Source organism: Arachis hypogaea, chromosome 14 (assembly GCF_003086295.3).
Source record: "Arachis hypogaea cultivar Tifrunner chromosome 14, arahy.Tifrunner.gnm2.J5K5, whole genome shotgun sequence".
Lineage (NCBI taxonomy): Eukaryota > Viridiplantae > Streptophyta > Magnoliopsida > Fabales > Fabaceae > Arachis > Arachis hypogaea.
The window spans coordinates 44,577,147-44,601,365 of NC_092049.1; the positions used below are offsets into that span (position 1 = coordinate 44,577,147).

At 39.1% G+C, this 24,219-nt stretch overlaps 1 non-coding gene across 1 annotated transcript; it reads left to right on the forward strand.

Annotated features, from left to right (window-relative positions):
• Positions 1–20,816: 20,816 nt before the first annotated feature.
• LOC112745694 (small nucleolar RNA R71) lies at positions 20,817–20,924 on the forward strand. The gene has a single exon (XR_003173608.1). It is a non-coding gene; the product is annotated as a small nucleolar RNA R71 (small nucleolar RNA).
• The last annotated feature ends 3,295 nt before the right edge of the window (positions 20,925–24,219 follow it).

Here is a 24,219-nt window from a genome sequence, read left to right on the forward strand (position 1 = left end):
AGTCCTCTCATGCAAAAATTCGGGTTGCCACAAGTTCAACCCCCAATGAAAATTTACCGGAGTATTTTGGACTCCGGGTCGTCTCCCTACGAACCAACAGAGTGCATATGTATTGGCTATAGAGGGGAAAATGGGGTTTTGTTTATGAGATGGCAAGAAAATAAGTAAATTGAGCGAGTAAGTAAAGAAAGCAAATTAGAGAACTCTTGGCTAAGAATTGGGTACTTAAGATCACAATCCTAGTTAATACCAATTATCGACAATTATGAGAGGCCAACCCATTAAGTCTACTTCTCGAAGCCTTAAGTACGTAACATTTACTCCTAGACTGGAAGTATGTCAAATAGGCCTAATCACATCCACCCATAAGTCCTAACCTCCCCACCAATTGGTTTAGTAGTGGATTAGCGTCAATGAGCTTCAAATTGATCACACAGGGTTCTCAAATTACCAATTCCAGGGTATCCAAAACTCAAGATCACTTAAGTCCCTTGGCCTAGACCAAGAGTTAACAAAACTACTCAAGAACTTAAGAAAACATTTCATCAAACACCTAGAGTACAATAAAAATTGACATCATAACTTGCAAGGATACTAAAATCTACCACTATTGATTGCAAGAAAAGTAAACTCACAGCTCAAATCAACATCAATTAAAGAGACATCAACATTAAAATTGCATTAAACGTAAACAAATCCAACATGAGATCATTAATGTAAAAGAGAGTATAAAAGTAAAATTAACACTACAAATCATGAGAATCAATGAGTAGAAGTAAGAGATCATAAAAGAAATGAGATGAGAACATGTAATTAAACCTAAATCTAGAAGAGATTAACCTAACCTAATTCTAGAGAGAAGAGGGAGCTTCTCTCTCTAGAAACTAACCTACATAATGCTATACCTACAACTAATTATTCCCCCTTTGCTTGGACTTCAATTCTGCATGAAATACACTCAGAAACAAGTTGGATTTGGGCTTGGGCAGCTCAGAAATTGCCCCCAGCGTTTTGCCATTAAGTAGGCCAAGTACGAATGTTGGCGCATACGCGCCATGTGCGCGTGCGCGTCGATTGGCAAATCCCCATCCGTGCGGAAGCGGCATGTACGCGTGCGCGTCCTTGTGAGAGACCACTTTTGCGCGTGTGCGCCTTGTACGCGTGCGCGTCCATTGGTTCCTTCCAAATCTTTGTTTCTTCATGCACTCTCCTTCTTGCATGCTTTTCTCCTCATTTCTTCCATCCGATAATTGCCTAATGAACCTGAAATTACTTAACAAACACATCAAGGCATCGAATGGAATTAAGGTAGGTTAAAATCACCAATTTAAGGCCTAAGAGGCATGTTTTTACAATTAAGCATAATTTAAGGGAGAATTACAAAACCATGCTATTTCATTGAATAAATGTGGGAAAAAGTGGATAAATTCCCCAAAATAAGCACAAAATAAACCACGAAATCGGGGTTTATCAAATCTCCCCACACTTAAACAAAGCATGTCCTCATGCTAAAATCAAGAAAGAAGCAAAGGGTATCACATTTATTCAATGCAAGCTACTAACTAAATGCAATCTATTTATACGCAAGTTATCTACATGAATGCAATGGCTCAGTCAAAACAAGTCAATTTCCAAGAGTACACATGTAAGCACAAAGGCTAAGGTATTAGCAATCAAGCAAACCACAATTGGATTGAATCATTAAAAGAGTTCACAAACTTGCAAGAAAAGATGATTAAGGGTGGAAACATGTAATTGAGCGATCGAACCCGTACCGGATGTGTATCCGCTCTATGCGCTCAAGTGTATGGGGTTGATTCACTCAATTCTCCTCTAATTATGCTTTCCAAGATTTGTTTTTCATCTAACAATCAACAATTAATTCATGCATGCATACAAATATCATGAGGGCTTTCCCATGGGTTGTAATGGGGCTAGGGTCAAGGTAGGATGCATATAGTCAAGTGAGCTAAAGGTTTGAATCTTTGATTAACTTAAACATCCCACCTAACCTATGACAACCTATACAATTCTAAACAAACCTAACTACCCATTCTTCACTTTTTCGCATACTCATGCATTCTATTTTAAACACCACACATATGCATTGATTATTATTGAACCTTGAACCTTGGGGCATTTTGTGCCCTTTTTATTGCAATTCTTTTTTCTTTCTTTTTCCATATATATATATATATATATATTTTAAAGTATATATACAAGTACTAATGCATATGGTTTTACATTTGATTAATACATGAGTATATACCTAATTCCCAAAATTTTTCAATAAAAATATAAACACACTTTTATCTCTACCCAATGTTCCCAACTCTCCCAAAATCAAATAATGAACACTCTCACTAGCCTAAGCTAATCAAAGATCCAAACAAGGGACATTTATTGTTTTTCACTTAGGCTTGTAGTGTGCTATAATTAAGATAAGTGGGTTAAGCATAGGCTCAACATTTGGCTAACAATGGAAGATAAAAGTGTAGGCTATTTGGGTAAGTGAGCTATTTGAACAATGGCCTCAATCATATAAATGCATGTATACGCAAATAATGGACATAAAGAATCAAACAAATCAAAGATTACAATCATAGAGAGAGAATAATTCACACAAGAATGAAAATAAGTGGTTATATATGATGTAACCACACGATTAGGCTCAAATCTCACATGCTTGTGTTCTTTGCTCAAAACATGATCCACAAAGTATATACTTCAAGCAAGTTCTAAAAAAAAATTTAACCAATTGGGGTGGTGCCCTAAAATGAGTTTCTTGGAAATTTCATCATATTGATTGAGCTTATTCTAATGCAAAATTGTGATTTAGAAAAATTTTTAAAAATTCTCCTAATTTACCCCTTTTTCAATCAAAACACATTTCTTATATAAAAAGGGTCAACTAGACTTTCAGTAATCCATTAATTTTCTAATCACAATCAACAACTAAGATGCAAAATATATATATATATATATCTATACTAAAAGTGTGCAACAACCAAAATAAGAGTATCTACAAAAGCATAAATATGTACAGCAATCCCAAAATGATCTAAAACGTAAAGTGCAAAATAAAACAAAATAGAGTAGCAGCGAATAGAAATAAAAGTCTGAAAGTTCACCACATAAGTGCAAACACCGGTCACGAACGGTGACCTCCCCACACTTTAGGATTGAGCATCGTCATCGATGCTACTACTGAAGCTCGGGATGGGGGTCAACAATCGCATCAGGCTGTGACTCATGCTCAGGCTCGGGCTGTGGGACTGGAGGTGGCACTGGCTGTGGCTCCAGAATGTCGTGCTGGACCTCAGGAGTCTGCTGGACCTCGGTGGTAGTCTGTGTCACTGGTGGTGCCTCCTGCTGTGTCGGCTCTACACCATGCTCCTCCTCCTGATCCTGCTCATCAGAGGCGGAAGACTCTGGAAGTGGAGGGAGCTCGATACCTTGTGATGCAGCCGCCTGGTCTAAGCGGTCGAGGCGTCGCATAACACGACGCTCGAAGCGCTCCATGAAGCGAAGAAGGTGCTGCACTAACAGATAGGTCGGCTCAGGTGCTGATGGTGGTGCAGGTGCTGCTGTGGAAGAAGAGGGTCCAGCTGCTGTGGAGGATGAAGGTCTAGCTGCCTCGACTACCGCTCTAGCTCGAGAACGGTGGCTAGTCGGGGGCTTCTCGTGCACCCATACACCCCATGGAATAGTAACTTCCTTGTCATCATCATCTGGAGGTGGTGGTGTCACGTCCTCGTCCTCCCACGGGACATCAGCTAGCTCAGCTAAGCTAGTAACCAGTGTCGGAAACGGTAGCAAGCCGCGAATATGAGCTCTCCACATGCTATGCCTAATCAACCGGGGGAAATACACCTCCTTCCCCTCCATGACACACCCAAACAAAACTAGCATATCCATCGGAATCTCTGAGAAGTGAGTGGTAGGGAAGACATAATGGGCAAATATCTGCTGCCAGGTCCTAGCCTCCCTAGTCAGATATGCAAATAGCATGCCCTTGGACTTTGTGTTGCTCGAATCCATCACGCAGGAAGCATCTGGTGTAGCAATCACGCGCCTAAGCGCCTCATAGTCAAAAGTCATGGAGAGGAGAGCTACCTCTGCCTGCTGGTAAGCACAAGTCTCATGAGTACCAACTCTGCAGAGTAGCGCATCCCTCAAGGCATCCTCAGTGGTCATAATCTCTCTACCCCTCAAGTGTACTGAATCCAAGCCTTGTCGGAAGAAGTTATAGTAAAATTCCTTGACCCACGAGATGTTAATCCGTCCCAAGTCCCTATCGACGAAATCCAATCCCAACTCAGAAATACGGGCGTTTATGGCACGCCTCACATCATTGGGAAGATTCAGCTTCTTCTCAATGTTCAGCTTTGTCTTTGCATAACGAGAAAGGCGTAGTTTGCAGTAGAGGTTTGGAAACTTGGTTGGATCAGTGGATGGAAGTAACTGATTTTCTTTTTCCTCATCATTTAGCGGATTCTTAGCATAGTTAGCATATGGTGAGGGTGTAGAGGTCTTAGAGCGCTTCCTCTTTTTGGAAGTAGTGGCTATAGCCTTTTCTTTATCCGACATCCTAAAAACATAGATAATATAATATAAACCTATAGCCAAGTAGATACAAAGTACTCAAAGCAAAGCATATTCATGAAGTGAATAAGGAAAGATAATTTCTTGGAATGCAAGCAACAGAATATAAAATTCAAACCAGACTTCAAACCAAGAATTAAAACCATGTTTTGCACATCCTTCGTTAATTGAGTTCAGAAAGCACCATATCCAAAAGAATGACAAAAAGAGTTAGGTTGAAAACCAAAAGGAGTCAGTTGGTTAAATGAGTTAGAGTTAGAAATCAGTTTGAAAATCAGTGATATGGTAATAACCATCTCAATCTGAAAGGAATGCACAAACCAATGCTGTAAGCACGTTCACAATCATGAGTTGCAACAAGTCATTGATGATGAAATATGATATAGCTAGAAAACAGCTAATATGAAACAAACCATCAATCAATGTAAGGATCACTAGTAATGTTGGTGAAATCAGAATCTTGAGAAACAAGTAAATCAAACATATTTAACACCAACTTTAGCAATGCATACAAGTCACAAGTTTAAATGTGAATTTGAAACCTCATGGTCTATGTGACTTAATGAGACTATGTATGAACATAGTGAACTATTTGGTCACATAGATGAGAGCATTCAAACTTATGTGTCTATTGCAAAACAGGCACAAAATTTTAAGGAAATCACAAGTGATGGTCAATTGGAAAATTCATTCAAACCATTCAATGCCTAGACGCAAACCATCATGCATCACAAGCAAGGAGTTTAAGCAAGACCAAAACTTGTCCCTAAGGATTTTCCAAAACCATTTAAGCAGCAAAATTCTAATTGAACATAAATCATCAACTAGAATTTGTTACACCCAACCAACAAGGTTAATTTTAAGAATATGGTTGAGAAAAATTTGGCAGTAATTCAGCAGCATATTGGCTAATCCCCAAATTCAGACAGACAAAGCAGATTCCATATGAATTCAACAACAATTAAGAACACAAAACCATATGTGAGTTCATATGGAGGTAGCAGCCAGTCAATAGTTCAGCAACAAAACAATTCAAACAGCACAGAGGGCAGAAGCAGTTGCTTCAATCAACATTTCCTTCACCAATCTATCACAAATAAGCAGCATTATCAGAGTACATGAACACAGGGAAATGCTGCAAAACAGAGCAATTTCATATAGCAATAGAAATTCAAACAATGCCTAAATCCACTACTCAGCCCAGATTCGCTAACCACCTAAATCAAACTAAACTAACTAACTACGCTAATTCTAACTACACTAACGTAATTAACAATAAGCAGTAAAATGAAGCAAAACAGGGGAGGTATGGGACCTGGTTGCAGAGACAGAGAAGAAGCAAAACGGGGAAGAAGAAGGTGAGTGGAGTAGTGAGATGGAGAACCGGTCACAATGGCGGCCGTGGTGGCGCTGGTTGCGCAGAGGCAGCGAGAAGCAGAGAGCAGAGGGGCAGTAAAAGAGAAAGAAAAGAAAAGTGAGAGAAGAGGGAGAAGACGGCACGGTGATGGTAGTCGGCAACGGCGACGGGATTGGAGTGCTCGCCGGAGGTGAGGTGGTTACTGGGAGAAGTTTGATGATAGAGGGGGGTTGAATGGTGGGAGAAGGAAAATGGAACGTTGGGGATGGAAAGGGTGTGATGCGCGAATGCGCTAGGGCTTCGCGTCTCTGGGGTAAGTGAAAATTCGAATCCACGCGTGCGCGTAGGGTGCGCGTTCGCGTGGGTGGACGAAATGGAAGAACGGCGCGAAAGCGCAGTGCGCGCTTGCGCGTAGACGAAGGAATCGGAATGGGCGCGGACGCGCAAGGGGCGCGTCGGTGCGGATGTGCTGGGCTGCTGATGCGCATAAACTTGTTATGCTACGATTTAGGAAATTGCACGATCGGCAAAATTCCTTCCGGCAAGTGCACCGGTTATCGTCAAGTAAAAACTCACAATAGAGTGAGGTCGAATCCCACAAGGATTGGTTGAGTGAGCAATTCGGATTAGAAGTATGTTCTAGTTGAGCGGAATCAAGATTTAGATCAGAATTGCGGAATGTAAAATTGCATGAATTAAAGAGCGAGAAGCTAAATTGCTGAAATTAAAAGGGATGGGGGTGATTGCATGAATTTAATTGCAGAATGTAAAGAGAAAGTGGTAAATCAGAAATGGGGAGTTCATTGGGTGTTAGGAGATATTGAGATCTCCGAATCAAAACAACTTTTAACCCTTCCTCAACCAATGCATTCATTGAATTTTGCTTGGCAATCTTATATGATTGGATCCCAATCCCTTGGCTCACCAATTCTCTCTAAAAACAAACAAATTTCCAATCCCTTGGTTTAAATGTTCATAAGAAGAGATGATGCTCGATCACTGATTATACCACACAGTTTCATGAACCACAATTTGGTAGGATTACATGTCACAATATCCATCCAAACCCCAATCCAATTCACTGTGAGAAAGCTTCTCTAGCATGAATCCTCCATTCCTTTCCCAAGGTTCCGAAGGATTCCAATTATGGGTAGTTTCTTTCCCAAGACAACTACCCAATGGAATTAGATCGAGAAGCTTTCTAACAAAATTCAAGAGAAAAGATTGAAGAAGAAGATAAAACTATTATTGATTCATTGAATTACAATAGAGCTCCCTAACCCAATGAAAGGGGTTTAGTGAGTCATAGCTCTGAATTCAATTACAAAACTCAAAGAAAAATGATCCAAAGTTCTCCGTCTAAAAGTTCCCCCTCAGGGGCTGGATTCCCCTTCAATCCCCGCCCCCTCCTCAAATGCCGAAACTAAGGCCTTTAAATAGGCTCCCTAAATTACAAAATGAAAATGAAATTCAAAGCAAATTACAATCAAATGAAAATAAACTATTCTAGATGATTCTTGTGGCCTTGATTTGGTGTTGTTGATGGGCCTTGCTTGCTTGAAGGGTAGAGTGACATAATTGATCCAAAAAGGATAATGATCCATTAAACTACACTCAAACGTTGCACCCCCCTTTCTTGAGTCGTCACTTTGTTCTCTTGTCACCCTTGCCAATTTGATGCCAAATATAGACTATTATACCTCGTTGGAAAGCTATGGATGTCAGCTTTCTAACGCAACTGGAAGCACCTCAATTGGATCTCTATAGCTCAAGTTATGCTTGATTTAAGGTGACAAGGTTGCTGGTTGGTTTGACAGCGTTTAAGCCAACGTTTAAGTCACTTAAACGTGCTCGAAAATGCCAATTTTGGGAGCTCAGTTGCATTGTCCACCCCATACTTCTATACATCGTTGGAAAGCTCTGGATGTCTACTTTCCAATGCAACTGGAAGCGCATCATTTGGAATTCTACAACTCGAGTTATACTCCATGGAAGGTGAAGAGGTTAGCTGGCCTGATTGCATGTTGGTACTATGCTCTTCTATGCACATTACGGGGCTGTTTTCTCCCTCAATTTTTAGTATCCACCATGCATGCCATATATGCTTGGAAAGCTCTAGATGTCTTCTTTCCAATGCATTTTGAATCACCTCATTTGGAGTTTTGTAGCTCAAGTTATTTATGTTTGAAGAAGGCATGGTCAAGCTGTTCCATATAACACGTTTAAGCTCCAGTTTAAGCTTAAACTGGAGCTTAAACGCTGGCACTCCCTGGAGGCACAAGCTCGAGTACGTTTAAGCTTCAGTTTAAGGTTAAACTGAAGCTTAAACGTGGAAATGAGAAAACAACCCTGGAGGAGAAAAAATAGTCGAACACGTTTAAGCTCCAGTTTAAGGTTAAACTGGAGCTTAAACGTGGAAATGCTCCCTGGTGCATTTCTAATTCTGGCGTTTAACTTCCAGTTTAAGGTTAAACTGGAGGTTAAACGCCACTTTCAGCATTTCCTTAGCTCTCATGGTTTTGGCGTTTAAACTCCAGTTTAAGCTTAAACTGGAACTTAAACTCCACATGTGATATTCAAGCTTCCTTTATTGATTTTGTTGCTTCCTTGCCTAGCCTCTTCTTCCCTGAAATCATCCAAACAACTGCATCAAAGTCTTGCAAAATTTCATGAGAAATCTTTCATTCATAGCATTCAAGGAATATAACTAAAAACTCATGGAATTTGCATCAAAATCTTCATGTTTGAATGATTTAAGACAAGCATGACTATTTGGCCCAAATGATTACTTAAGGCTCAAGAAACTGCATAAAACAACTAAAAATAACAGAAAAATGCTAGTGAAACTAGCCTAAGATGCTTTGGCATCACAACACCAAACTTAATACTTGCTTGTCCCTAAGCAAGTCCTGAGTTACTTGAGAAGAAAGTATGAAACAGAAAGCAATTACATTGGCTATATTAGTAAGCACTTGAAGTTCATCAGAAGGGTTTTATGCAGAAAGTTGCAGCATCACTTTTTCATTGCATCCATCAAACACTGCTATGGCCTCTTGTTATTCTTATGTCCTTGGCACTTTTCTCTTCTTTGTTTTTCTTTTCTTTTCTTAGAGCTCCTTTGCTCCTTGTTTGCTTAGTGTCATGTGTTGCACAAGCCTTTGGCATTTTCTTTTTCTTATCAGTGCACTACACATATCCACTACAGGCATTTTAGTTCACATTTCTTCTTGAGACATTGGTGCCCAGCACCTCTTTGTGTGACTAAATGTTTTGTATTTAGGTTGCTCTTGATAATGGACTTTTGGTTGATAATCCCGGGTTAGTTAACCCAAGTTACCAAGTGTTGAAACACTCCTCAGAACCTATTCATCCAAGCATATCCTTAATACATAAACACCACAGGCATTTGTCTCAGAAGTTCAAACCATTGGTGCCTAGCTTATTTTCTCAATTTTTTTGCTTTTTGGTTGCCCTTTTTCAGTGGCTTTTTCTTCTTCTTTTTCTTTCTTTTTCATGGCCAAAGACATTTATTCATCAAGATCCATAGACAGTTTTCAATTTCTACACAAAAATTGATAATTCTACACTCTATTTCCAGTGATCTGACTAAACAATCAAGCATGCATACCACCACTTTAATTCTACTTGATTTGTCACTAATTGAGCCAAGTTACTTTTGTTCAAACTTTTATTTTATTTTTGGAAACAGAACAAGCATGGCAAGCATACATTTAAGCAAGTGAAGTTTATCCAGACACTTAGACTATCACTTATTTGGAAATTAAACAAACAGACAAACAAAAACTGCAATGACTCAGACTTAAAGCAGGGGTGCATGCAAACTTCCAATATCAGCAATTCAAAGTACAAGCAATTAAGTGACAATACAACCTTTTAGCATCTTCTTTGTTGTTCATCATCCTTCCTAGCCTTGGTGTTCTCTTTAATGATGATGTATATTCCTTCCATGAGATTGATTGTCTTCCTGCAAAGCTATTAGAAGTTGCTTGTTCCCCAAGCACTTTGAGAATTGGTTAGCATGCATGTATGTTTGTAGGCCTCTGAACTTAGATTGGTGTGTGAACACCAAACTTAGTTCCTTGCCATATGCAGCAATTTGGATCATATGCAAAAAACCTCATGTGCTTTTATTAAGAAAATAACTATGAACTAGAAAAAGAAACTATGAACTAGAAATTAAACTATTGTTTAAGTAGTTTCCCTGATTGGTTGGAGCTAGTGACTAGTCATGCTGAGGTAGAAATGTGCTTTTAATGAAGTTTTTGGTGGAACACCAAACTTAGAATCTCACATTCACCCTTGAATTGTTTTGGTGTGCAACACCAAACTTAGCTCCTTGCACTACAGATAAATCTACTTAACTCTTTTATTGAAATAACTAGAAAAGAAAAACTACCTTTGGTTGGGTTGCCTCCCAACAAACGCTCGTTTACTGTCATTAGCTTGACATGCTGTTCCTGACTTTCTTCCTCTTCCTCCAGTTTGTTAAGAGGAATGACTTCAAGTGGATAAAGGAGCTAGTTAGTGCCCCTTGTTGTGAATGCCTCTTTCCAGCAAGCTTTCCCTTGTGATTGGCTTGAGTGAACTTGCTTGTTGGCTCAGGAGTTGGATTGTTCTTCGACCTTCTCTTCTTCATGGATATGGTCCTTTGTTTCTCGGTCACAATCCTCATTTTGGTGCTTGTTTCTACTGCCTTCACATCCTTGATCTCAGAACTTGGTTGTTGTTGGACAGTTGGAGTATCCTGTTCATCAAAAGCTTCCTGAATTTGTGGTTCAATGAACCCTTCCTCTTTGCAACTCTCTGTTTCATTGGAGTGTGATCTCCCTTGATTGACTTTCTCCCTTTCTTGTTCTTCTGATTCCTCCCTTGGGTTTGCCATGGTATCACTAGAAGAATTGTGGGTAGGGATTTGCTTTGATAGATATCCAATTTGTGCTTCTAGCTTTTGAATGGCAGCACCTTGATTTTGTAAGTTGGATATCACTTCTTCCTTAAAGCTTTTCAAATCGGCCACATCTCTGCCCATAGTTGCAAGCATTCCTTCTATCCTGGTTAACTGATCATGAAGTGATTGGTTCGGATTGGGTTGATGAGGTTGATTATCTTGGCTGTGATATGGTGGCTGGGAGTATGTGTTTTGTGTGGGCTGATAGAGTCTTTGGTTGGAGTGTTGGTAGTGGTATGACTATTGTGTGTAGTGGAATGAGTCTTGTGGATAGTGAAATGAATTGTATGAATTTGAGAAGGAATTTTGTGCTGAGAAATGCTCAAGTGATGAAGAATTTGGATATGTAAAACTAGGAGGTGAGGTTGGATAATTCAGAGGTGATGGCTCTTGATGAATGGGGTGTGAATAAGTGAAATCTCTTTGGTTTTGATCTTCCCAGCCACAACTTGAGTAGTGATCGAATTCACCAAAACATGGACCATTTTGTGGCTCTGGGGAGTACCCCGTTTCCTGTTCCTGGTACTCCCACCCACCATGAGCATAATAACATGAATCATTCTGTGGTGGTGGAGAGTTTCTCTTGAATTTTGATTGACCAAAAGATGATGGATACTCCTTTCTTTTTTGCAATGTGCTCAGTCTCAAACAATACTCATCCAAAGATAGTGGAAATTCCATAGTGAGGCAATATCACAAACAGCTAGTGGTTAGTATGCTAACAAGTGAATAAGCAAAGAAAACAAATTAAAATTTGCAGAAATTAGCAGTAATAAACTGAAACAAAAACTATTAACAAAAGAAAAGAAAAATTGCTCAATCTAGTTAACTTCCAATTGGAGAATTGTCAATCGAAAACCAATCCCCGGCAACGGCGCCATAAACTTGATGCGCATAAACTTGTTATGCTACGATTTAGGAAATTGCACGATCGGCAAAATTCCTTCCGGCAAGTGCACCGGTTATCGTCAAGTAAAAACTCACAATAGAGTGAGGTCGAATCCCACAAGGATTGGTTGAGTGAGCAATTCGGATTAGAAGTATGTTCTAGTTGAGCGGAATCAAGATTTAGATCAGAATTGCGGAATGTAAAATTGCATGAATTAAAGAGCGAGAAGCTAAATTGCTGAAATTAAAAGGGATGGGGGTGATTGCATGAATTTAATTGCAGAATGTAAAGAGAAAGTGGTAAATCAGAAATGGGGAGTTCATTGGGTGTTAGGAGATATTGAGATCTCCGAATCAAAACAACTTTTAACCCTTCCTCAACCAATGCATTCATTGAATTTTGCTTGGCAATCTTATATGATTGGATCCCAATCCCTTGGCTCACCAATTCTCTCTAAAAACAAACAAATTTCCAATCCCTTGGTTTAAATGTTCATAAGAAGAGATGATGCTCGATCACTGATTATACCACACAGTTTCATGAACCACAATTTGGTAGGATTACATGTCACAATATCCATCCAAACCCCAATCCAATTCACTGTGAGAAAGCTTCTCTAGCATGAATCCTCCATTCCTTTCCCAAGGTTCCGAAGGATTCCAATTATGGGTAGTTTCTTTCCCAAGACAACTACCCAATGGAATTAGATCGAGAAGCTTTCTAACAAAATTCAAGAGAAAAGATTGAAGAAGAAGATAAAACTATTATTGATTCATTGAATTACAATAGAGCTCCCTAACCCAATGAAAGGGGTTTAGTGAGTCATAGCTCTGAATTCAATTACAAAACTCAAAGAAAAATGATCCAAAGTTCTCCGTCTAAAAGTTCCCCCTCAGGGGCTGGATTCCCCTTCAATCCCCCGCCCCCTCCTCAAATGCCGAAACTAAGGCCTTTAAATAGGCTCCCTAAATTACAAAATGAAAATGAAATTCAAAGCAAATTACAATCAAATAAAAATAAACTATTCTAGATGATTCTTGTGGCCTTGATTTGGTGTTGTTGATGGGCCTTGCTTGCTTGAAGGGTAGAGTGACATAATTGATCCAAAAAGGATAATGATCCATTAAACTACACTCAAACGTTGCACCCCCCTTTCTTGAGTCGTCACTTTGTTCTCTTGTCAACCTTGCCAATTTGATGCCAAATATAGACTATTATACCTCGTTGGAAAGCTATGGATGTCAGCTTTCTAACGCAACTGGTAGCACCTCAATTGGATTTCTATAGCTCAAGTTATGCTTGATTGAAGGTGACAAGGTTGCTGGTTGGTTTGACAGCGTTTAAGCCAACGTTTAAGTCACTTAAACGTGCTTGAAAATGCCAATTTTGGGAGCTCAGTTGCATTGTCCACCCCATACTTCTATACATCGTTGGAAAGCTCTGGATGTCTACTTTCCAATGCAACTGGAAGCGCATCATTTGGAATTCTACAACTCGAGTTATACTCCATGGAAGGTGAAGAGGTTAGCTGGCCTGATTGCATGTTGGTACTATGCTCTTCTATGCACATTACGGGGCTGTTTTCTCCCTTAATTTTTAGTATCCACCATGCATGCCATATATGCTTGGAAAGCGCTAGATGTCTTCTTTCCAATGCATTTTGAATCACCTCATTTGGAGTTTTTTAGCTCAAGTTATTTATGTTTGAAGAAGGCATGGTCAAGCTGTTCCATATAACACGTTTAAGCTCCAGTTTAAGCTTAAACTGGAGCTTAAACGCTGGCACTCCCTGGAGGCACAAGCTCGAGTACGTTTAAGCTTCAGTTTAAGGTTAAACTGAAGCTTAAACGTGGAAATGAGAAAACAACCCTGGAGGAGAAAAAATAGTCGAACACGTTTAAGCTCCAGTTTAAGGTTAAACTGGAGCTTAAACGTGGAAATGCTCCCTGGTGCATTTCTAATTCTGGCGTTTAACTTCCAGTTTAAGGTTAAACTGGAGGTTAAACGCCACTTTCAGCATTTCCTTAGCTCTCATGGTTTTGGCGTTTAAGCTCCAGTTTAAGCTTAAACTGGAACTTAAACTCCACATGTGATATTCAAGCTTCCTTTATTGATTTTGTTACTTCCTTGCCTAGCCTCTTCTTCCCTGAAATCATCCAAACAACTGCATCAAAGTCTTGCAAAATTTCATGAGAAATCTTTCATTCATAGCATTCAAGGAATATAACAAAAAACTCATGGAATTTGCATCAAAATCTTCATGTTTGAATGATTTAAGACAAGCATGACTATTTGGCCCAAATGATTACTTAAGGCTCAAGAAACTGCATAAAATAACTAAAAATAACAGAAAAATGCTAGTGAAACTAGCCTAAGATGCTTTGGCATCAGCTGCAGGCACAAAAGAGGCCCATAGTTGGCACAACTCTCGGGTCCCTTGGCCTAGATGATGCCAAAATGCATCGACGCGGGCGCGCACTATGCGCGTTCGCGTGGATGGCTTGAGCTTATTGGGTGGGTGCGGAGGCGTGAAGTACGCCAACGCGTGAACAGCGAAACATGGAGTGACGTGGATGCGTACAGTGTGCGTCCGCGTGGGTTGAGGCACAGAGTTGGCCCAAAAGTGGCACAACTCTCTGGTTTTTGGCCCAGGAAACTAAAATATGCAGCCGACGCGCGCGCGCACTTTGCGCTTGCGCGTGGCTTGCTTTTTGCTTTTGCTTTTTTTGCCTTTTTTTTTGTTATTATTATGAGCATCAAAAGACCTCATAACCTTCCATCCTTCTCTAAAACTCTAGCTAAGGTGTAAGATTAAGCACATTTGGAGACATAGAGGCATTTTCAAACAACTTGAAAAAACTTGCAATTCAAGCAAAAACTCAATTCAAAAATAAATTCATCCCTTATTAAAGCATAGAATGCATAAACACCTTAGTAAACAAAGGAAAATATACCAAGAGGTAAAGAAACTATATACAACGGAACCCAATTCATTCATTCATTATATCTACAGGAGAATGGAAAGAGTTTACCATGGTGGGGTGTCTCCCACCAAGCACTTTTAGTTTAAGTCCTTAAGTTGGACATTGGGAGGCTCCTTGTCAAGGTGGCTTATGCTTGTACCCATCCTCGAACCTCCAAAAGTGCTTGTCCTTCAATCGGTTGTCAGAAGTTCCAACCTTCATCATTAAGCTTTGGTGAGGTTCTTTCCAAGACGTGAGCTCCCGAGAAAGATTATCATAGGATAATCCAGGATCCCATATCTTGTCCTCGCACCCATCTTCTAGTTGATTATCTTGACTTTGTCCGGGCGACGAGAAAATAGAATTCTCATGGAAGCACCACACTACTCTCCTAGACCCATTTAGTTCAGCATTACACCAATATATGCTCTCTAATTCCGAGCTTCCTGGTGCGCAGAAATTGTGATTACACTTTAATTATGTAAAATTCATCGCTCTTTCTTTCCCTGGTAATGGCGCCAAAAACATGATGCCAATACCATGGTTCACAACTTCGCACAACTAACCAGCAAGTGCACTACGTCGTCCAAGTAATACCTTATGTGAGTAAGGGTCGAATCCCACGGAGATTGTTGGTATGAAGCAAGCTATGGTCACCTTGTAAATCTCAGTCAGGCGGATATAAAATAGTAATGGAGTTTGCGAAAATGATTTATAAAATAGGGATAGAAATACTTATGTAAATCATTGGTGAGAATTTCAGATAAGCGAATAGAGATGCTTACGTTCCTCTGAACTTCTGCTTTCCTGCTGTCTTCATCCAATCAGTCTTACTCCTTTCCATGGCTGGCTTTATGTAATGCATTACCATTGTCAATGGCTACTTTCGGTCTTCTCTCGGAAAAATGATCCAAATGCCCTGTCACAGCACGGCTAATCGTCTGGAGGCATCACCCTTGTCAATGGTTACATCCTATCCTCTCAGTAAACATGGTCAACGCACCCTGTCACGGCACGGCTATTCATCTGTCGGTTCTCGATCATGCTGGAATAGGATTTACTATCCTTTTGCGTCTGTCACTATGCCCAGCAATCGCGAGTTTGAAGCTCGTCACAGTCATTCAATCATTGAATCCTACTCGGAATACCACAGACAAAGTTTAGACTTTCCAAATTCTCTTGAATGCCGCCATCATTCTAGCTTACACCACGAAGATTCTGATTAAGAGATCTAAGAGATACTCATTCAATCTAATGTAGAACGGAAGTGGTTGTCAGGCACACGTTCAGGTTGAAGTGCGAATGAATATCTTAGAAGCGAAATAAAATGAATTGAATAGAAAACAGTAGTACTTTACATTAATCTTTGAGGAACAGCAGAGCTCCACATCTTAATCTATGGAGTGTAGAAACTCTACCGTTAAAAATACATAAGTGAAAGGTCCAGGCATGGCCGAATGGCCAGCCCCTCTGATCTAAGAACCAGGCGTCCAAAGATGTCTAATACAATAGTAAAAGGTCCTATTTATAATAAACTAGCTACTAGGGTTTACACAAGTAAGTAATTGATGTGTAAATCCACTTCCGTGACCCACTTGGTGTGTGCTTGGGCTGAGCTTGAGTGTTACACATGTAGAGGTCATTCCTGGAGTTGAACGCCAATTTTGGTGCCAGTTTGGGCGTTGAACTCCACTTTGCAGCTTGTTTCTGGCGCTGGACGCCAGAATTGGCAGAAAACTGGCGTTGAACGCCAGTTTGCGTCATCTAAACTTAGGCAAAGTATGGACTATTATACATTTATGGAAAGCCCTGGATGTCTACTTTCCAATGCAATTGGAAGCGCGCCATTTCGAGTTCTTTAGCTCCAGAAAATCCACTTTGAGTGCAGGGAGGTCAGAATCCAACAACATCAGCAGTCCTTCTTCAACCTCTGAATCTGATTTTTGCTCAAGTCCCTCAATTTCAGCCAGAAAATACCTGAAATCACAGAAAAACACACAAACTCATAGTAAAGTCCAGAAATGTGAATTTAACATAAAAACTAATGAAAGCATCCCTAAAAGTAACTAGATCCTACTAAAAACATACTAAAACAATGCCAAAAAGCGTATAAATTATCCGCTCATCACAACACCAAACTTAAATTGTTGCTTGTCCCCAAGCAACTGAAAATCAAATAGGATAAAAAGAAGAGAATATACTATAAATTCCAAACTATCAATGAAACATAGCTCCAATCAGATGTGCGGGACTTATAGCTTTTTGCCTCTTGAATAGTTTTGGCATCTCACTTTATCCATTGAGGTTCAGAATGATTGGCATCTATAGGAACTCAGAGTTCAGATAGTGTTATTGATTCTCCTAGTTCAGTATGATGATTCTTGAACACAGCTATTTTATGAGTCTTGGCCGTGGCCCTAAGCACTTTGTTTTCCAGTATTACCACCGGATACATAAATGCCACAGACACATAATTGGGTGAACCTTTTCAGATTGTGACTCAGCTTTGCTAAAGTCCCCAATTAGAGGTGTCCAGGGTTCTTAAGCACACTCTTTTTTTGCTTTGGACCTTGACTTTAACCACTCAGTCTCAAGTTTTCACTTGACACCTTCACGCCACAAGCACATGGTTAGGGACAGCTTGGTTTAGCCACTTAGGCCAGGATTTTATTCCTTTAGGCCCTCCTATCCACTGATGCTCAAAGCCTTGGGATCCTTTTTATTACCCTTGCCTTTTGGTTTTAAGGGCTATTGGCTTTTTGCTCTTGCCTCTTGGTTTTAAGAGCTTTTGGCTTTTTCTGCTTGCTTTTTCTTTTTCTTTCTATTTTTTTTCGCCTATTTTTTTCTGCAAGCTTTGTTCTTTGCTGCTTTTTCTTGCTTCAAGAATCATTTTTATGATTTTTCAGATTATCAAATAACATGTCTCCTAGTCATCATTCTTTCAAGAGCTAACATATTTAACATTCATGAACAACAACTTCAAAAGACATATGCACTGTTCAAGCATACATTCAGAAAACAAGAAGCATTGTCACCACATCAATATAATTAAGCTAAGTTCAAGGATAAATTCGAAACTCATGTACTTCTTGTTCTTTTGAATTAAAATATTTTTCATTTAAGAGAGGTGATGGATTCATAGGACATTCATAACTTTAAGACATAGTTACTAACTACTAATGATCATGTAATGAAGACACAAATATGGATAAGCACATAACATAGAAAACGAAAAACAGAAGAAATAAGAACAAGGAATGAATCCACCTTAGTGATGGTGGCGTTTCCTTCTTGAGGAACCAATGATGTCCTTGAGCTCTTCTATGTCTCTTCCTTGTCTTTGTTGCTCCTCCCTCATTGCTTTTTGATCTTCTCTAATTTTATGAAGGATGATGGAGTGCTCTTGATGTTCCACCCTTAGTTGTCCCATGTTGGAACTTTAATTCTCCTAGGGAGGTATTGATTTGCTCCCAATATTTATGTGGAGGGAAGTGCATCCTCTGAGGTATCTCAGGGATCTCTTGATTTGCAGCCACATGTTTTATCACTGAGCTATAGACCCTTGAGATGAATCTTTCCATCTCCCATGACTCGGTGGAAGCTTTTGTCTTCCCTTCCCCTTTTCTAGAGGTTTCTCCGATCTTAGGTGCCATCAATGGTAATGGAAAAATAAAAAGCTTATGATTTTACCAAACTAAACTTAGAATGTTTCTTGCCCTCGAGCAAAAGAAGAAAGAATAGAAGAAGAAGATATGGAGGAGATAGAGGGATGTGTGTATGGATGTGAGTGGTGAATGGAAAACAGAAGGGATGACCATGAATGGAGAGAGAGAGGGTGAGGTGGGTGGGGATCCTGTGAGATTCACAGATCCTGAGATGATCCTGTGGGGTCCACAGATCCTGAGGTGTTCAAGGAATTTCAACCTTGCACCAAATTAGGCATGTAAAATGCCCTTGCACACAACTCTGGGCGTTCAGCGCCAGGTTGGTGCTCATTTTGGGCGTTCAACGCCCATTTGTTGCCTATTTCTGGCGTTGAACGCCAGAACCATGCTTGTTCTGGGCGTTCAGCGCCAGCTCTTTTCCAGGGTGCAATTCTGGCGTTCAGCACCCAGATGATGCCCATTTTGGGCGTTCAGCGCCCAGATACTGCCCATTTTGGGCGTTCAGCGCCAGAACCATGCTCTGTTATGGCGTTGAACACCAGACAGATGCTCCTCCAGGGTGTGATTTTTCTTCTGCTGTTTTTTATTCCTTTTTCAATTTTTTTGTTTATTTTGTGACTCCACATGATCATGAACCTATAAAAACATATAACTAAGAAAAATATAGTTAGATAAATAAAAATTGGGTTACCTCCCAACAAGCGCTTCTTTAATGTCAATAGCTTGACAGTGGGCTCTCATGGAGCCTCACAGATGTTCAGAGCATTGTTGAAACTCTCCAACACCAAACTTAGAGTTTGACTGTGGGGGCTTTGGTTGACTCTACTTTGAGAGAAGCTTTTTCTGCTTCCTCTCCATGGATGCAGAGAGAGATCCTTGAGTTGTAAACACAAGGTTGTCCTTATTTAATTAAAGGATCAATTCTCCTCTGTCCACATCAATCACAGCTCTTGCTGTGGCTAGGAAAGGTCTTCCTAGGATGATGGATTCATCCTCTTCCTTTCCAGTATCCAGGACTATGAAATCAGTAGGGATGTAAAGGCCTTCAACCTTTACTAACACATCCTCTACTTGTCCATAAGCCTGTTTTCTTGAATTATCTGCCATCTCTAATGAGATTTTAGCAGCTTGCACCCCCATAGATTCCCAGTTTCTCTATTACAGAGAGGGGCATGAGGTTTATTCCTGAACCAAGGTCACACAGAGCCTTAAAGATCATGGTGCCTATAGTACAAGGTATTATGAACTTTTCAGGATCCTGTCTCTTCTGAGGCAATGTCAGTTGATCCAGATCACTTAGTTCGTTGATGAACAAGGGAGGTTCATCTTCCCAAGTTTCAATACCAAATAATTTGGCATTCAGCTTCATGATTACACCAATAAACTTGGCAGTCTGCTCTTCAGTAACATCCTCATTCTCTTCAGAAGAGGAATACTCATCAGAGCTCATGAAGGGCATAAGGAGGTTTAATGGAATCTCTATGGTCTCTAGTTGAGCCTCAGATTCCTTTGGTTCCTTAGAGGGAAGCTCCTTATTGGTCACTGGACGTCCCAGGAGGTCTTCCTCCTTGGGATTCACGTCCTCTCCTTCCCTTACAGGTTCGGCCATGGTGCTTATGTCAATGGCCTTGCACTCTCCTTTTGGATTCTCTTCTGTATTGCTTGGTAGAGTACTAGGAGGGATTTCAGTGATCCTTTTACTCAGCTGGCCCACTTGTGCTTCCAGATTTCTAATGGAAGACCTTGTTTCATTCATGAAACTTACAGTGGCCTTAGATAGATCAGAGACTAAATTTGCTAAGCTAGATGGATTCTGCTCAGAATTCTCTGTCTGTTGCTGAGTGGATGATGGAAAAGGTTTATTATTGTTAAACCTGTTTCTTCCACCATTGTTAAAGCCTTGTTGAGGCCTTTGATCCTTCCATGAGAAATTTGGATGATTTCTCCATGATGGATTATAGGTGTTTCCATAAGGTTCACCCATGTAATTTACCTCTGCTATTGCAGGGTTCTCAGGATCATAAGCTTCTTCTTCAGGAGAAGCCTCTTGAGTACTGTTGGATGCAGCTTGCATTCCATTCAGACTCTTAGAAATCATATTGACTTGCTGAGTCAATATTTTATTCTGAGCCAATATGGCATTCAGAGTATCAACTTAAAGAACTCTCTTCTTCATAGGCATCCCATTACTCACAGGATTTCTCTCAGAAGTGTACATGAACTGGTTATTAGCAACCATGTCAATGAGTTCTTGAGCTTCTGCAGGCGTTTTCTTCAGGTGAATGGATCCACCTGCAGAAGTATCCAATGACATCTTTGATAACTCAGATAAATCATCATAGAATATATCCAGGATGGTCCATTCTGAAAGCATGTCAGAAGGACACTTTTTGGTCAGCTGCTTGTATCTTTCCCAAGCTTCATAGAGGGATTCACCTTCTTTCTGTCTGAAGGTTTGAACATCAGCTCTAAGCTTGCTCAGCTTTTGAGGAGGAAAGAACTTGGCTAAGAAAGCTGTGACCAGCTTATCCCAAGAGTTCAGGCTGTCTTTGGGTTGAGAGTCCAACCATATTCTAGCTCTGTCTCTTACAGCAAAAGGGAAAAGCATGAGCCTGTAGACTTCAGAATCTACTCCATTAGTCTTAACAGTATCACAGATCTGCAAGAATTCAGTTAAGAACTGAAAAGGATCTTCAGATGGAAGTCCATGAAACTTGCAGTTCTGCTGCATCAGAGAAACTAATTGAGGTTTAAGCTCAAAATTGTTTGCTCCAATGGCAGGAATGGAGATGCTTCTTCCATGTAAATTGGAATTAGGTGCAGTAAAGTCACCAAGCATCCTCCTTGCATTATTATTATTTTCAGCTGCCATCTTCTTTTCCTGTTTGATAATTTCTAACAGGTGCTTGCTGGTTTGTTGCAATTCAGCTTCTCTTAGTTTCCTCTTCAGAGTCCTTTCAGGTTTTGGATCTGCTTCAACAAGAATATTCTTGTCCTTGCTCCTGCTCATATGACAAAGAAGAGGGCACAGAAAAATAATAATAATAGAGATCCTCTTTTTTTTTGTGAGTGAGGGAGAGATGTTAGTAGATGAATAAACAAATAGAAGGAGATGAGAGAGAAGAGAATTTTCGAAAATTATTTTTGAAAAAAGAGTTAGTGATTTTCGAAAATAGTTTTTGAAAAAGGTTAGTAATTTTTGAAAATTAAAATAAAAATTTAAAATAATTAGTTAATTAAAAAGAAATTTTGAAAAAAAGAGGGAAGATATTTTCAAAAATTAGAGAGAGAGTTAGTTAGGTGGTTTTGAAAAAGATAGGAAACAAACAAAAAGTTAGTTAGTTAGTTGAAACAAATTTTGAAAGTCAATTTTGAAAAGATAAGAAGATAAGAAGTTAGAAAAGATATTTTGAAAATCAAATTTTTGAAAAAGATAAGATAAGAAGATATTTTTTTTTTGAAAAGATATGATTGAAATTAGTTTTGAAAAAGATTTGATTTTTAAAATCACAATTAATGACTTGATTCACAAGAAATCACAAGATATGATTCTAGAACTCAAAGTTTGAACCTTTCTTAACAAGTAAGTAACAAACTTAAAATTTTTGAATCAAAACATTAATTGATGATGTTATTTTCGAAAATATGATGTAAAATTAAGAAAAAGATTTTTGAAAAATATTTTTGAAATTTTCGAAAATAACTAAAAAGATTGAAAAAAGATTTGATTTTTGAAAAAGATTTTGAAAAAGATAAGATTTTTTTTTAAATTGAAAATTTGATTTGACTCATAAAAACAACTAGATTTTAAAAATTTTTGAAAAAGTCAAATCTAATTTTCGAAATTTTAAGAGAGAAAAAGGGAAAGATATTTTTTTGATTTTTGAATTTTTAATGATGAGAGAGAGAAACATGGAAATGGTGCAATGCATGAGAATTTTAGATCAAAACATGTGATGCATGCAAGAATGCTATGAATGTCAAGATGAACACCAAGAACACTATGAAGATCATGATGAACATCAAGAACATATTTTTGAAAAATTTTTAATGCAAAGAAAACATGCAAGACACCAAACTTAGAATTCTTTAATGTTTAGACACTAAGAATCCAAGAATGCATATGAAAAACAAGAAAAGACACAAAACATGCAAATGCAAAGATCAAACAAGAAGACTTACCAAGAACAACTTGAAGATCATGAAGAACACTATGAATGCATGATTTTTTCGAAAAATGCAAGATGCACATGCAATTGACACCAAACTTATAACATGACTCAAGACTCAAACAAGAACACAAAAAATATTTTTGATTTTTATGATTTTATGATTTTTTTGTATTTTCTTTTAATTTTTTTTTTGAAAATTATTTTAAAAAAGAAAAATAAAGATTCCAAAATTTTTAATATGAATTCCAGGAATCTTATGCTCTAAAGCTCCAATCAAAGGGTCAGGCATGGCTTAATAGCCAGCCAAGCTTTAGTATGTGACTCAGACATGACAAGCCTAACATACCCTACAGTCGTCCAGGCTTCAACATGCTTCATGAAACACTAGAATTCATTCTTAAAAATTATGAAGAAGATAAAAAATATAATTTTTTTTTGAAAACATTTTTTTTCGAAAACAGATGAGAAATTTTTTTTTTTTGAAAGATTATTTTTTTGAAAAATTTTTGAAAACTTTTTTGAAAAGAAAACGAAAAGAAAGTTACCCAATCTAAGCAACAAGATGAACCGTCAGTTGTCCAAACTCGAACAATCCCCGGCAACGGCGCAAAAAACTTGGTGCGCAGAAATTGTGATTACACTTTAATTATGTAAAATTCATCGCTCTTTCTTTCCCTGGTAATGGCGCCAAAAACATGATGCCAATACCATGGTTCACAACTTCACACAACTAACCAGCAAGTGCACTGGGTCGTCCAAGTAATACCTTACGTGAGTAAGGGTTGAATCCCACGGAGATTGTTGGTATGAAGCAAGCTATGGTCACCTTGTAAATTTCAGTCAGGCGGATATAAAATAGTAATGGAGTTTGCGAAAATGATTTACAAAATAGGGATAGAAATAATTATGTAAATCATTGGTGAGAATTTTAGATAAGCGAATAGAGATGCTTTCGTTCCTCTGAACTTCTGCTTTCCTGCTGTCTTCATCCAATCTGTCTTACTCCTTTCCATGGCTGGATTTATGTAATGCATTACCATTGTCAATGGCTACTTTCGGTCTTCTCTCGGGAAAATGATCCAAATGCCCTGTCACGGCACGGCTAATCGTCTGGAGGCATCACCCTTGTCAATGGTTACATCCTATCCTCTCAGTGAACATGGTCAACGCACCCTGTCACGGCACGGCTATTCATCTGTCGGTTCTCGATCATGCTGGAATAGGATTTACTATCCTTTTACGTCTGTCACTACGCCCAACAATCGCGAGTTTGAAGCTCGTCACAGTCATTCAATCATTGAATCCTACTCGGAATACCACAGACAAGGTTTAGACTTTCCGGATTCTCTTGAATGCCGCCATCATTCTAGCTTACACCACGAAGATTCTGATTAAGAGATCTAAGAGATACTCATTCAATCTAATGTAGAACAGAAGTGGTTGTCAAGCACGCGTTCATAGGGAATGATGATGATTGTCACGGTCATCACATTCAGGTTGAAGTGCGAATGATTATCTTAGAAGCGAAATAAGATGAATTGAATAGAAAACAGTAGTACTTTGCATTAATCTTTGAGGAACAGCAGAGCTCCACACCTT